The sequence below is a fragment of the Alligator mississippiensis genome, chromosome 3, assembly GCF_030867095.1.
Source record: "Alligator mississippiensis isolate rAllMis1 chromosome 3, rAllMis1, whole genome shotgun sequence".
Classification (NCBI taxonomy): domain Eukaryota; kingdom Metazoa; phylum Chordata; order Crocodylia; family Alligatoridae; genus Alligator; species Alligator mississippiensis.
The window spans coordinates 208,726,769-208,741,955 of NC_081826.1; the positions used below are offsets into that span (position 1 = coordinate 208,726,769).

Consider the following 15,187-nt stretch of genomic DNA (forward strand, 5'->3'; position numbering starts at 1 on the left):
AATATGTATCTAATATTCTGAAGCCATTGTTTCAAATGCTGTTCTTAGCCTTCTGGATTAGTCATTGCTGAATCAACATTTTCATTTCAAGAAGAAATTACCCCATTTAATGAGGACAATTTGTCATTGTTAGGTTCCTGCATTTTCCATTCTTTGATTCCATGTTCCAGTACTGGTTTATTGGAGGCTGGAACTACAGGGTGGCAAATATTATAATCAACTTAATGTTCTCCCCAAGGCACACTGATATTTGTCTGACATGAGGGTATCCACAGTTTTAGAAAGATAGAAGTAAATGGTCCTCCTTGGGACAAGTCTGCTATCATAGATCACCATGTCATATTACCTGGCTCATAAAGTGCCCTATAACTATCAAGTTCCTTGTTATTCCTTCTATTAGAAGGCTGTTCTAGAGCCTCACTGCTCTCATAGTGGAAAACTGTATTCTAAATTCCAGCTGAACTTGATTTTTGTCCACTTTCTACTCATTTCTTATTTTATTGGCATTGAGCTTCCTTAAAACTTTTAAGAACTTTTGATCGACCTTAAAGGGTGCCTTTCCCCGTTGGTTGTCATCCCCAATTCATTTACAGGCAAGAATTATATCCTGTCCCAACCTCTGTTTTGCTGGACTAAACAAGCCAAGATCTTTGAGTCTCCTATTATATGAATAGCCCTCTAATTCCTCTGATTTTTTCTATAGCACTTTTCTGCACCCTTCCAGTTGGAATTAATCTTTTGTTAACATGGGTGACCAAATTCATATGCAGCTCATCTGAGCCTCAGACAAAGATATTACCTCCCTACCTCTACTAGAAAGAACTTACCTAATAATTCTAGGGTCTTTTTCATAGCCCCCATCACATTGGAAGCTTATAATCATCCTGTGATCAGCTGAAAAATGCAGTCAGGTATTTCCAACTGATGATTTTAAAGACTAATAACAAGAATTATCTCTAATAACTTGTGTTCCTTCCATATATAATTCTGAACTAGGCATATGATGTCAAACTCCTCATACTATCTAATTATAATCTCTTCTAAAATCCTCTCTCAAAGTGATTGTAACCCAAACTGATTTTGTTTTAATCCATAATAGTGCTATGTATTCATACTGGTACTATTTATTAAGGCTGGGTGCTCAACCCCCAGCCTGAAGGCCAGATCCAGTCCTAGTACTTTGTTATTTGGCCCAAGGGCTTCCCTTGGGTTTAGGGGAGCCGCATAAATCTCTGCTCTCAGCACTAGATCCAGAACACAGGGTGGTACAGGGACCAATCTTGGCATACATGGCCCAGTGGAGGCAACATAGGGCCCTGGAGCCTGATTCACACATGTAGGACTGGGCAGAGGTGGTGCAGAATTTTACGGGCCCAATCACATCACATGAGGCCCAGCGGAGACAACACAGGCCCCAGAACTCACTTCCCACACAAGGGACTGGGCAGAGATGGTTCAGGGCCCTAGGGATCTGGTCCTGGCACACAGAGCCCAGTGGAAAAGATGCAGGGTCCTGGTGCTCTGATTCTAGCATGTGGGACCAGGTGGAGGTAGTGTAGCAAAACCCCCAGTTTTTCTTTTTTTTTTTTTTTAATTTATTTTAAAATGCATTCCCTCCCCTTCCCCAACCATTTCTGACTTTTTCCTCTCCCTCTCTATTCCCTATAGATAAGTATAAGTGAACTCAGACTTAGGATAAGCTTTAACATTTTTATTTTGGTAGCAAGTTTTTGGTTTGGGATATCCACTGTTGTATACTGTATTATTATTAGGTTCGTAGTGATTCTTACTGTTGTTTATTGTATTATTATCATTTTCGTATGGATTTTTATTGTTTCATATGGATATTGTATGGTTTAGGCCTGTGTATGCAAATGAACCAAAATCATGTCAAGTTTCCATTTTATATGTCAAGCCTCCATCTTCTGTCCTCTGCCTGGGCATCCCATGTTGCAACTGTATGAGTCACGTACATTTAAATTGGTTTCCAGATGAATGAGAATGATTGGGAATGATCAAAATACAATGGTAGAAGGCCTCAACTGAATGGCCTGTAATGACTGGGCCATCACCTCGCATTGATTCATCCAGGAACCATGGTCCTCACCCAGGAACAGAGACAAGAACCCAGCATTTGAAAGACAAAAGACCCTGCAAAACCAGCAACTCTCACCATTACAGACACCCAAAACTGCACATCCCTGCATGGAGCACACATGTTCAGTATACCAGGGGCTGACCCTTGCCTGGGCATGCCTCCTGTCACTAGGGTCACACAAGGTCTGCCCCTATATAAAGGGACAGTGAAGACAGACCCAGTGGGATGCCCTCTCCATCTGGACCAGCACCATGCCACACCACCTATCCACCCAGAGGCCCTACCGGTGGCCCCCCTCTGGACAACACCTACAGGACAAGGACACCTTTCCAGCCTGAATAGGTAAATATTACCTGCACACCTCCTCCTACAATTTGGACTCTCTCTCTCCCTGTCTCTCTCTCTCCTCCTGGACTTCAGTGGACTTCAGCCCCTGCACCAAGCCTCTCTAACACCTGCTGCCATTGTGTGTGTGTGTGAGTGGGTGCAAGGGAACCAGTAAGACATTGTGTCAATATCTCCCCTGTTCAATAAATCCACTGTCATTTGCAACCCCGAGTTGAGTCATGTTTTACTGAATCCCAGTCCCTTCCATATCTTAAATTCCTGCAACATTCTCTCCCTCTCTCTCTCTCAGCTCCATCCCCCACCCCTCTCCACTAGTTTCCCGATCTCCTCTCAATTCCTACTGCCTTTTACCTGTGACTTTGTGCTGTCTTTCTTTGCTTTCCCACTGCCCCTGCTGCCTTTCAGTCTCTCCTGCTGCTTTTCCTGTGATTTTGTGCTGTCTGTCTCTCTGTTTTCAGGCTTCCCCTGCACCTTCTGTAGTCCTCACCACCCCCCACCCCTGTAGCTTCCCAGCTCCTCGTGGCTGTCCTGCAATTTTCTCCAGCAGCTGGAGCCTTTCTCCAGCTCCCAGCACCTACTGCCACTCCCTGCAATTTCTCTAGCTGCCCCAGAGCCAACCTCTGGCTTTGCACACCCACCCTCTCCCCACGTACCATTTCAGCTCCCCTGTAGCTCTGGCTCCAGTCCCAGCCTCTCTGCCAGCATCGCTCCCCTGTTCTGTAGGCTTTGGCCATGTCTTTATAATCAATTAAGATCAATTAACCTAAAGTTATTCCCAAGCCTCAGTTCTTCAGCCCAGGCCCCTCTAGTCTACCAGTTCTAATCCCGGTCCCGGTGACTTTCACTCCCAGCAACTTTCACTCCCTACTCTCCTACTTTCTTACCTTAACCTTACCCCAGGTACACCAAGCACACACATACACACTGTACCATCCAAGTGAGGAACTTACCTGTGTGTATGTGTAGGTGGGCTGCATGTGTGTGAACTGGTGAGTGTGTGTGTGTATATATATATATATGGCATTGTGTGCATGATATACGAATTAGTGATCTGTGTCTAACTTTTGGGGTGTATAGTGTATGTGCTTGAATTGGTGATAGGTATGCATGTGCTTAGGCTGGTTTGGATGTTTATGTGCCTGAGCTGGTAGTGTGCATGTGTACGCACCTAACTGATTTACGTGTTTGTATATGTGTAATTGTGTAACACCCTCCTGTCTAACAGCGCAATATTGAGATCCTGAGATTTGGCCTGACCCCACAGGGCAACAGTAGTACCATCTGGAAACAGGTATGCAAGCCTGATCCTGGGGCCTGGGGTCTGATCTGGTCCACAAACTGGCCCCAGGCCACTCACTTGCTTAGTGTGCCCAACAGGATGGCAAGGTTCTTTGGTTAGATGTGATATCTTTTATTAGACCAACTGAGTATTTGGAAAAATGTTATTTGGGAGCTTGCTGGGACAAGCACCCTTTTTCAGACACAGGGAATCTGTTGTTCTGAGATCTCCAAGAAATGAAAGAAGCTAAAAGTATGATAGAAGGTCAGTGAGAATGTAAATAAGTGGAAATTAGAAAAACAATGGGTAGAGAAGGGAGCGGAGGGGAAGAACAGATTTGCATTATTTACCCCAAGGTAAGCAATGGAGATTGCTGTAGTTGAGTTCTCCAAGGTAGAAAAGAGGCAGTGTGTGAAAAAGTAAATAGCCGGAAATTAGGAAGCCAAAAGGGTACAGAAGGAGGGGAGGGGGAGGTGAGGGGAGGTGTAAATGGTAAGGTCATGCAGGTACCTGGTGAATCAGATGTCGGGCAGGTTGCAATGTGTCATAAATTCAATGCCTATATTTTGTCCATGATTTTTGTACCCAGTAGATTTATGACGTGAAGTCTGTAGGTTAATCTACGAAAGGTGTTTTGTAAGTTCCCTTTGAAGATTAGAATTGAGAGATCAGAGAGGGAGTGGTTGTCTTGTGAGAAGTGTGCAGTGCACCCACAGGTAATTGGATATTTTTGTCTTTGATGACTTTTCAGTTTGCGTTCATTCTGATGAGCAGTTGTTTGGTTTCTCCCATATATTTTCCATCAGGGCATTTTGGTGCACTGGATGAGATATATAACATTTCTGGAGATGATGTTCAACAGGTTGAACATTACTGATTTAACACAGCGTTAATGAACAGAACCCCAACCTTGACTTTATTTCTATTTTTTCCCTTAGTAGTACATAACTATTAATACTCAAGTGTCAGTCACAGTTGCTATTCTACTATCTTTTTGTTACCCTCATGATGCCTATCCTTACACCATGTTTTAGTTCCTTCATTTATTTTGCTGTTTCTTTCAATAGCAGAACCCACCCCCCAATACAAAAACAAAATAAAACCAAAAAAACAGAGTTGTTTCTCCCTAGCCAAAGTTCCTATATAGATTTGGTTTAGTTCCTTCACTAACTGTATTAATAACCAGACTCCCTTCTTTTATCAGTCTTAGTACTTTCTTTCCCATTGCTTACAACCCTGCTAACCTGATATTCTTTATTCATTGTTCAATAAAGCAATCCATTTTCGTATCTTTTATCCATTCCTTGATCTTTCTTTTCAGGTGTGATAAAACCAACCTCAGAATTACACAAATTTCTCCTAGGCTTCTCCCCCCACCATTTTCTTAGTTTACAGGTCATCTTATCCCTGATCCTAGCCCTAGCTTCAAGAAATAAGGTAGAGTTCATTTACAGAGAAGAATCCTTTTTCTGTGACTACCTTCCAGTGATCAAACATCCCCAAACCTTCTGTATAGCACCAACCTGGAGCCATCTGTTTATCTGAATTCTATTATTGTGATTTTGGTTTCTTTCTATGCTGACTTGCACATGAATTGATTAGCAGACAAATTTGGCAGTCAAGATTGGCAGACAATTTTTGTTCTATTTCAGGGGGACTATGGCAATGTCACTTGTTTCAACTATTGGTAGGACAATTAGGGAGTATTTTTTCTCTGCTCATATCAGGAACCATCTCAGCCTCTAAACCATATGTTGGTTCCTTCTATTTTTTGTATCCATTATGGTGATAAACCTTCCAATTCTTTTCAACAAGTAGTCCCTTGTCACAAACTCAGCTTTTCATGGTATTATTGTAAAGCTCAGGTCTTCTCCCACTTACCCCATCTTCTGTCTGTGTTTTATCTTATCTTTTGTTCTACCTCAACCTCTCTCTAAATTTGCTGTTTAATACCATCATTCCTCTTTGGGTGCTAGCCTTGCTATCTATCTCCATCATTTCTTCTTGTTGTTCTCCTTTTATGAGCCTGGCTGCCCTTCTCCCTTGCCACACCACCTTCTGTTTCTAGCTGTTTCCACTCTTTCTTATTTAGTGCAGAAAACCTGTTCTTCACTTCAGTTTCTTTTCTGTTACCTTCTCTTCTTCTGTCTTGTCCTCAGATCATGCATTTCTTATGGGTCACCGTTCTCATATAAGAGTCCTCTTATTCACAAGGGATCTGTAAGTGTTGAGTTCTCCATGCAACCTCCTTTCATATCTCTTCTCTTATTTCTTCAAAATAAATCCCTGTCTTAACCCCACCAGTATCTCCAGCTGCATCTGTAGTCCTCAGATCTTTTCTTCTATATTGTTTTCAAGTGACACTTAATGTGTAAATGTAGCCACAAACAATAATGTATATCCTATGGTTTTTTTTCCCTTGAGTTGTCTCCATTGTCTCCACAATCCTTCTCCAGTGATGGCTCAGTAGCCATCATTATCATCTCTTCCTTGTCCCTACCTTCAGAGTAAAGAAAGAGAAACAGGCAAGTTCCTATGCAACCTCCCGTGCTTTCTATCTGCTTACCTTTTTAAGATTTTTGTCTAGCTCAGCATTAATCCTTCCATAAGACTGAGATGCTAACTATCTGTCAGGAATGACCAAAGGCTTCCCCCTACTCATGACACACAGCACCTACCAGATTCTACAGACTACAAAACCACAAATGGCAGACCATATAAACTACAACCAATCACGCTGCCAGGCAACAGAAAGACAAAATCACATATTTCAAGGAGTTCCTCTCTCTGCATCAAAGACAAGACCAATACAAACTCCCTTGTTTTCTGCTGTCTGCTAGATTATGTCACCTTGAAAAGAGGACACATACTTAATGGAAATGACAGCACACTATTATCTAATCAGCACTGACAAAATGCTGTAATATCTCACTATGAGGTAAAATTTACACATATACACATGCAAAATTTTGAGTGATATTCACCATAGTATTGTGTATTGTATTAGAGGTAGAGTGTGCACTATGAATATATGAGGTGTATATTGGCACAATTATGGATATCCATGATCGTTGAGACTGATTGGAAAGGTCAACAAGGATAAAAACATTGTGCTGTTAACCTAGTAAATGCAGTCATATATTTTGCTGAATAACCTGAGGTTATTTACAACATGGCCAAAGTGCATCCCCTCAGGTAAAACGACATAGATAAATCAATTTGGTTTTCTTAAGAGGTCAATAGGAAGGTTCTCTCAAATTGTCAGTATTTCAGTCCAAATTTATAACTTTGAAAACGGTGCATTAACACTGTCAGTCACCACTTAGCAGAGTTTGTAAACTTCACTCATATTAAAAAAAACCCAACTTGATACTATGTTAACATTGCAACTATTTTATGATTTCCCATATAGTTTTAGTGCCTTCAGCTTCTTAGCTACCGTATATGCCACATTAGCTATCATATGTGGCATATGATTCAGTTAATTGCTTGCATTTAGGAAACAATTCAGTCATTCTCCATTTAAAAATAATACTATATGTATATATCATAGTAAAGACCACGTTATAAGTGACATAAGCATACTTTTGACAGTTTCCCCTAAACTCTTCATAATTCTCTACCTCATCAGCACTATTGCTAACATTCCTAAAGTCTAAGTACCTTACGCCGATTGCTATTAAAGCAAAGGGGTAAAAGAGAAAAAAAAAAAAACCAAGGAAAGGAAAGAGAAAACACAAAAATAAAAACCATGCAGTCAGGGAAATATTTCCTTATTTAACCCTACCCCTAGTATTTCTATAAACATAAACTCAAAAAAGTAGCTTCTGGAGTCTGTGGATATGAATCCTTACAGATGACAAAGGTATAATCTTTGTCTAGCCCTGACCTATGTAATGAGGAAATATAGATAGTCTGTTGCCAGAACCTTTACAGTATCAGAGGAAAATTTAATATTTATGGAAAAAAAGGTTAAGCAACTAAAGCAACCTGAATTCTTCTGCCATGGGAGGAGTTTGGCCTTAGCATCCTCTCACTATTCAAATTTCCTGGGTGTGACTGAAATTGCAATAAAAACAGGAAATCGGAAATCTTCAACATTGCTTGACACTGCGGTACTATAGGTTCTGGAAAGCTATAAGATAAGGGTACTGAAAGCAGCTGGCCAAAGTCATTAAAATGTCAAAGAATTATGTTATCCCCAAAAAAGGTACCATTTAGGAAAGGCTCATTTTCTTTAAAAACAAACAAACAAACAAACAACCCCCCCCCCGCTACTTATTATATACTTGCTATGCTAAAGACTCACAAAACAAAGGTATGTCAGGTAACCAACTGCATATATGAAACCCTTTATGAACCTAAACATGTAAATATGAACTGAGAGAAAAATTAGAATTATTCGTGGTATAACTGAAAAACATAAAAAAAAAAAAAAATTAAGCAGAGGCTCTCTCAAAGATTAAATCAATGTTACTAGAACAACGCTAAAGTTGAGAACACAAATACTCAAAAGTAAAACAAAAAAGTCATTTAATCCTGCACTTATGCATCTGCCAAATAAATACTTTATATAATAAAAAACATCCTTTTAAAATTGCACAATGTGATACAAACTGAAACGCCTGATACAACTTTGCATGTTGTAACTTAAACTGCATACTGACGTCTGGCTCTTTTATTAAGTTTATCTTCAAAAGAAGAAGGCAAACTTGGTTCAATTGCCGTGAAGTAACATATATGTACTATCACACTATAGTTTCCTGAGTTAGCAGCAGACATTACCAGTTAGTATTATTATGCTGCTATCTCAGTTTTCTGAGAGATGTTCCTAAAAGTGGTGAAAGAACAGGTTAGGGACTATTTAGAAAAGCTAAATATGTACAAGTCCATGGGGCTGGAAGGGATGCACCCGAGGGTCTTGAGTGAGTTGACTGATGTGACTGTAGAACCACTGGCCATTATTCTTTGAAAAATGTGGCAGTTGGGAGAGGTCTTGGAAGATTGGAAGAGAGCAAATATAGTGACCATCTTTAAGAAAGGGAAGAAGGACTATGTAAGGAACTGTGGACTTTTCAACTTCACCTAAGTCCCTAAAAAAACTTGAAATAGATCCTCAGGGCATCTGTTTCTAAACACCTGGAGTAGAAGAAAGTGATCATGAACAGTCATCATGGATTCACCAAGGGCAAGTCAGGCTTGACCAACCTGATTGCCTCCTATGATGAAATGACTGGCTCTGTGCATGCAGGAAAAGCAGTGGACATGATATACCTTGACTTGAGCAATGCTTTTGATACTGTTTCCCACAACATTCTTTCAAGCAAGCTAAAAATGTAAGGTTTGGATGAGTGGACTGCAAGGTGGATAGGAAACTAGCTGGATCTAGGGTTGCCAACTCTGAAGCTATTCCAGGAAGTTTCATTACATGAAGTAATGACATTAATGAGTCATTACATCAGGAAAGAAAATGCACATTGCTATTACATTTTAAAAAATAACTGGATTACTGTATACATTGGATTCAACATTTAATATGTATTTTAATGAATGACCTATCATTTATCTCCCAGGGGACTCTAAATCATCTCCTGGAGACGTATATCTAATTCCTGGAGACTCCAGGACAATCCTGGAGGGTAGGTACCCTGAGCTGGATCATCAAGCTCAGAGGGTAGTAATCAATGGCTGTATGTCTAGTTGGTGGCTGGTGTCAAGTAGAGTGCCCCAAGGGTCAGTCCTAGGGCACGTTTTGTGTACTATCTTCACCAATGACCTGGAAGATGGGATGGAGTGCATCCTCAGCAAGTCTGCAGATGATACCAAACTAAGAGGAGAAGTAGATACATTGGAGGGTAGGGCTAGGACTCAGAGAGACAGAGATATTGGAGGATTGGACCAAAAGAAATCTCATGAGAAAAAAGAAAGAAATCCCAACTATAGGCTGGGGAATGACTGGCTAAGCAGCAGCTCTGCAAAAATAGACTTGGGGGATACAGTGGACAATAAACTGACTATGAGTCAATGGTGTGCCCTTGTTGTGAAGAACTTAACTGCATACTGGGCTGCATTACTAGGAGCTTTGCCAGCAGATCAAGGGAAGTGATTTTCCCCTCTATTCAGCATGGGTGAGACCACATATGGAGTACTCAGTCCAGTTTTAAGCTCCCCACTACAGAAAGTGTGTGGAAAAACTGGAGAGAGTGGAGGGCAACAAAAATGGTTAGGAGCCTGGGGCACATGCCTTTTAAGGAGAGGATGAGGGAACTGGGCTTAGTATGTCTGTAGAAGAGATGGATAGGGGATTTAATAGCAGCCTTCAACTACCTGAAGGGAGGTTTGAAAGAGGATGGAGTTAGACTGTTCTCAGTGGTGGCAGATGACAGAACAAGGAGCAACAGTCTCAAGTTGCAGAAAAGGAAATTTAGGTTAGATATTAGGAAGAATTTTCTCATTAGGAGGGCAGTAAAGCACTGGAACAGGTTACCCAGAGCGGTAAAAAAAAAAAAAAAAAAAATCTCCGTCCTTGGAGGATTTTAAGACCTGGCTGGACAAAGCTTTGTCTGGGACTGATATATTTGGGGAAAGTCCTGCTTTGAGCAGGTGGTTGGACTAGATTACCTCTTGAGGTCTCTTCCAACTCCATTTTTCTATGATTTTCTATGATTCTAAAGCAGTACAGGAATTGAACATGAATAGCCTCCTGCCTCCTCCTACAGCATTCAATGGCTTACTTGATGCGTCATGAAAATAGACTGGAAATGGTGTGTACAGCTGTTTGCTGGTACTGGGAAACATGTGGGGAAACTGGAGTAAATAACAAGGGGTGACAGAGTGGTAGGCCTGATCATGGGGTAAGGCTAGCAGGTCTGGAGAAAGGATTAGCAGGGGTTTTCTATCCAGGGGTAGTGGTGGATGTGGAGTCAGGGGGCTAAAAATAGCCCAATCAGGGATGGAGGGTAGAGAGATCACAGCCCCAGGGCTGGTACTAGTGAATGGACTTTCTCAGCCTTGGGACAGTGTCTGAACATGTACAAGCATTACATAGATCAGGTTAACTCATTCCCAATTTGAGTTAGTTAACCTCCTCATGGGAACTAACTTAAATTGGGCCCACCATGTTTTGCCTGACTTAACCCTCATCAACTCCTGGACAGATATTTATCTGCATAAATGTGTACACATATACTTTTATATGTATACATTTTATTACGTAAAGGACTCTGAATGCATTATGTTATATCATTCAATGAACTGCCTTCAACACCAGAAGTTCTGGTACCTGAAAATGTAATCTATTTCTCAGGAATACAACTTTAAAAGACATTGCTAAGACTGGTACATTTTAGCATGATAGCCCCTTGACAAAATGCACACAGAGTAAAAGGGGGGGCGGGGGCAGCTCTGAGAGCTATTTAGACAGTGATGAATCTCTTAAGAAAAACTGAACATGATAAAAAAATATGTTTCTACCTCTGTTGGATTTTAAAGCACTGTTACAGTATAAGAATTAGATTCCAAACCAAGGAAGCTAATGGGCACATTAATAAGATTTACTTCCCACAAGACCTGTTATATGAACTCAGGCAAACACCAGACTTAGAAATACAAGGCAAAAGAAACATTTTATAATGGGAGACTGTAACAGGGAGTCAGAGGGCTCCTGTTACTTTAAGAGGAAGCTGTAATAGGCTGAGCTGGCTCTGGGGGGGCTGGCAACTACTGGTGTGCGAAACAGGCCATATTTGATTAGGATTTGGATTTGGCCTGAATCAGGGACAGTGAATCGATTTGTTGATTTGTATCACCGTCCCCGATGCAATTCAGCTGAATCTGAATATTTGATGCTGATTTTTGAGAATCAGCAATTCAACCATAGACACAGCTTTAAAAGTTTTTTGTACATACCTCGAGGTATCAGGTGTGGCTCGTGAATGTTGCATTGGTGGGGCAGATGGAGCATCCAACAGGAGTGCAGGAAGGCCCCCCACATGCTTGGAGGCAAACCCGGGTCTGCTGGAGAGCATGTGGGGGGCTCCCCCATGGCCCCCAAGCTAAGTGATCAGCTGTGAGGGGACCCTGGTTGTCCCCCCAAACCCAGGAGGTACTAGTCGCCAAGCCAGATGGGTATGGGGCGGGGGGACCCAACACACTCTCTGGTGGACCCGGAAGTGCTTCTGTTCCACTTCTGGGTCTTCTACCAAGCACGCTGGGGATCCCCCCATGCTCCTGTGGAATGCTCCATCCACCCCACCATCCCAGCATTCATGAGCCACCTGGCACCTTGAGGTATGTTGAAAAAATGTTTAAAGCTGTGTCTATGCCTGCATCACTGAATTTTTCCGAATCTCTCTGAATCAATTCAGAGGGTTTCAATTCAATTCAGAATGGTTAAAGGGTCTCCTGATTCGATTTGGATTCAGAGATTTGGCCACCAAACTGGGCCGAGTGTCTGCTAAATCGAATCAGGGACCAAAGCTTTGCACAGCCCTACTGGTGACTGTGAAGCAGGGTAAGTGCTAATAAGCTAGCTGTCAGCAAACTGCCACACAGATAGAGCTAGCTGCCCTTGGGGAGGTAACTCTCCCCAGAAATAGTGGCAGAGCAGTGAGCTACACCAGGGCAGACATCTAGACAGTCCAGAAGCAGAGACCTGCAAGCAGCTGAGATAAGCCATGGCAGGGGAAAGCAGACTAGTCATCAGGCCCAGAACTGAAACCCCTGTGTGTGACTGTGGAAGAACCTGACTGGAAAGAGCAGGGCCTAGGAGGCACATAAAGCTGATGCCTGAGACCAGGCAGTTAGTTTGGCCCTGCAGACAGCATGTGGTGGCCACTGACACATCCCCAGAATACAGGACATCCCCTTGGGAAGGGGCAGCCTGCTTGGTCATTTAGGAGCAAAGGGTGGGGCCACCATGAAAAATCCACCTCCTTCCCTCCCTTTCTTCCTTCCTTCCTGGGAACCTTGATCCTTCTGGCTGTGCACCACCATACCTCTAAGCACAGCCAATAAAATCACAAGGACAAATGATTGACATGTAATTTCATTACGGGTACACCGATAGGGATTTTTGAGGCCAATACTGATAGCTGATATTTAATGAGGCATATTGGCCAATACCAGTCCGATATCTGATACATTACCTGCAGCAGGTAAGTCTGGTGTGGTAGGAGAAGGGGCAGGGGGAGGGTGAAGGAAAGTGCTGTTGGGGTGCAGATGAAGGCCCTGCTGTGAGGGAGGGAGGCAGGGGCTGGGACAGAGGCAAGCACTGCCCAGTCAGGCAGGGCAGGCAGGGGATGAAGCTGCAGCTCATCTGTGGGGCATAGGATGGAGGAGGGCTCATCTGGGGAGTGTGGGGGGAAGGGAAGGTGGTGGAGATTCTCAGCAGAGCCTGGGCTGGGTGGGGTGTGGGGCAGGTGGCGGCTTCACTGGGAGAAGGGGGCTATAAGGGGGCTACAGCAAATTTTGGGGTGCCTGCAGTGCCTCCTGTAGCCCCGCTCCCAGCGGCACTTCCCCTGCCTGGCCTAGGCTCCTTTGGGAACTGCCCTGGCCCCAGTCCACCCTGCACAGATCCAGGGCCTGTTCCCAGTGGATCTTGGGCTGGGTGGGGTGGCACACAGCACTGCTGGGAGGGTCCTACAGAGGGGACTGAAGCCACCCCCAAATTTGCCATAACCCCTTCATAGCCCCCCACTCCCAGCAGCACCACCACCTGTCCAACCTGCATCTCACTGTGCTGAGAACAGTCCTGGCCCCAGCCCACCCCACCCCACACAGTTCCAGGGGCACGTGCTCCTTAGTGCTCTCCCAGACAAGTGACAGCAGCAGCAGCAGGAGCGGGTGGACAAGCCGTGCACAGCAGCAGAAGCCACCTATGCCTCCTTCTCCCCCCAGCACCCCCTGGATGAGCTGCGGCTTCATCTCCCACCCACCCTCCCTGACTAGGCAGTACTTGCTCCTGCCCCATCTCCAGCCCCTGCCTCCCTCCCTCATGGCAGGGCCTTGATCTGTCCTCCATGCCCCTTCCCTTTCTTCCTCCCCCCCCCAGCCAACTTACCAGCTGGAGGCAGCTCTTCATGCTGCAGGCTGTGTCTTCACTGCCTATGTGCTGTGCTATAGCTGTATGCAGCATGGGCATTTATCGGCCACTTAAAGCCAATATCCAATATAGATAATTTTCTTTATATTGGTACCAATCTGATATCAGATTGATGTATCAGTGCACCTCTAATTTCCACCAATGAACTGAAAAACAGGACTTTTTTTTCAGTCCGTTCCTCATTTAGAAATAGACAGGGGACAAAGGGTTTAAAAACAGGATGGTCCATTATAAAATAGGAGCAATGCCCACCCTAAGGCAGCAGGGAGAAAACCTCCTAAAGTAAGGTGCTTAGAACTTTCAGGAAAGTTAAACCCAGTATGGGGGTAGGAGAGGAGGGGTCTTTGTTGTACAGCTGGCATTTATGTTGAGACCTAGCATAAGGATAGTTTAGTTATAGCCAATGGGTTTGTATTTTGGTTTAAGGTTTAAACTGGTGGACCAGGAGGGGCTATAAGAGGTGATGCAGAGACCATGGAGGGTTCCAGAGGGTACATGAGGGCTTGAGCCTGCCAGGCACAAGCCTCAGTGAGGGGCACAAAGGTATTTTGGGTCCTATCATGACCAGGCTCAAAACATAGGTACCAGGAGATTGGAAACTGGCTAATGTGGTTCCAATTTTCAAGTAAGGGAAGGAGGAGGACCCAAGTAACTATAGGCCTGTAAGCCTTGGTGCAGGGAAGATCTTGGAGAGACTCATCAAGGAGCACATCTGTGGGGAGCCTGCAGGGGAGATTATGCTCAGGGGCAATCAGCATGGGTTCATCAAAGGCAGGTCCTGCCTGACCAAACTGATTGCCTTTTATGACCAAGTAACTAAATCCTTGGATGATGGTGTCGCCATGGATGTAGTCTTTCTAGACTTTATAAAGGCCTTTGACAGTGTCTCTCACACCATCCTCACCAATAAATTAAGCGACTGTGGCACTGATGCCTACACAGTTGAATGGGTAAAAAATTTGCTGATGGGGCTCACCCAGAAAGTAGTAGTGGAAGGGTTGTACTCAACCTGGTGAGATGTGAGCAGTGGGGTACCCCAGGGCTCAGTCCTTGGGCCTCCACTGTTTAACATCTTCATCAGCGACTTGGACGAGGGGGTGGAAAGCACACTGTCCAAGTTTGCTGATGACACTAAGATGTGGGGTGAGGTGGACATACTTGAAGGGAGAGAGAGACTGCAAATAGATTTAGACAGACTACAAAAGTGGGCAGATGAGAATAGGATGGGTTCAATGTAGATAAATACAGGGTGCTGAACCTTGGGAGAAGGAATCCACAGCATACATGCAGGCTGAGGATTTCCCCTCTTGAAAGCACAGAGGGAGAAAGGGATCTTGGAGTCACTATTGACTCCAAGATG

At 43.7% G+C, this 15,187-nt stretch overlaps 1 protein-coding gene across 3 annotated transcripts in view; it reads right to left on the reverse strand.

Annotated features, from left to right (window-relative positions):
- CNTNAP4 (contactin associated protein family member 4) overlaps positions 1 to 15,187 on the reverse strand; it is a 462,372-nt gene that overhangs the window by 291,764 nt on the left and 155,421 nt on the right. The gene's annotated exons all lie outside the window — the stretch shown is intronic.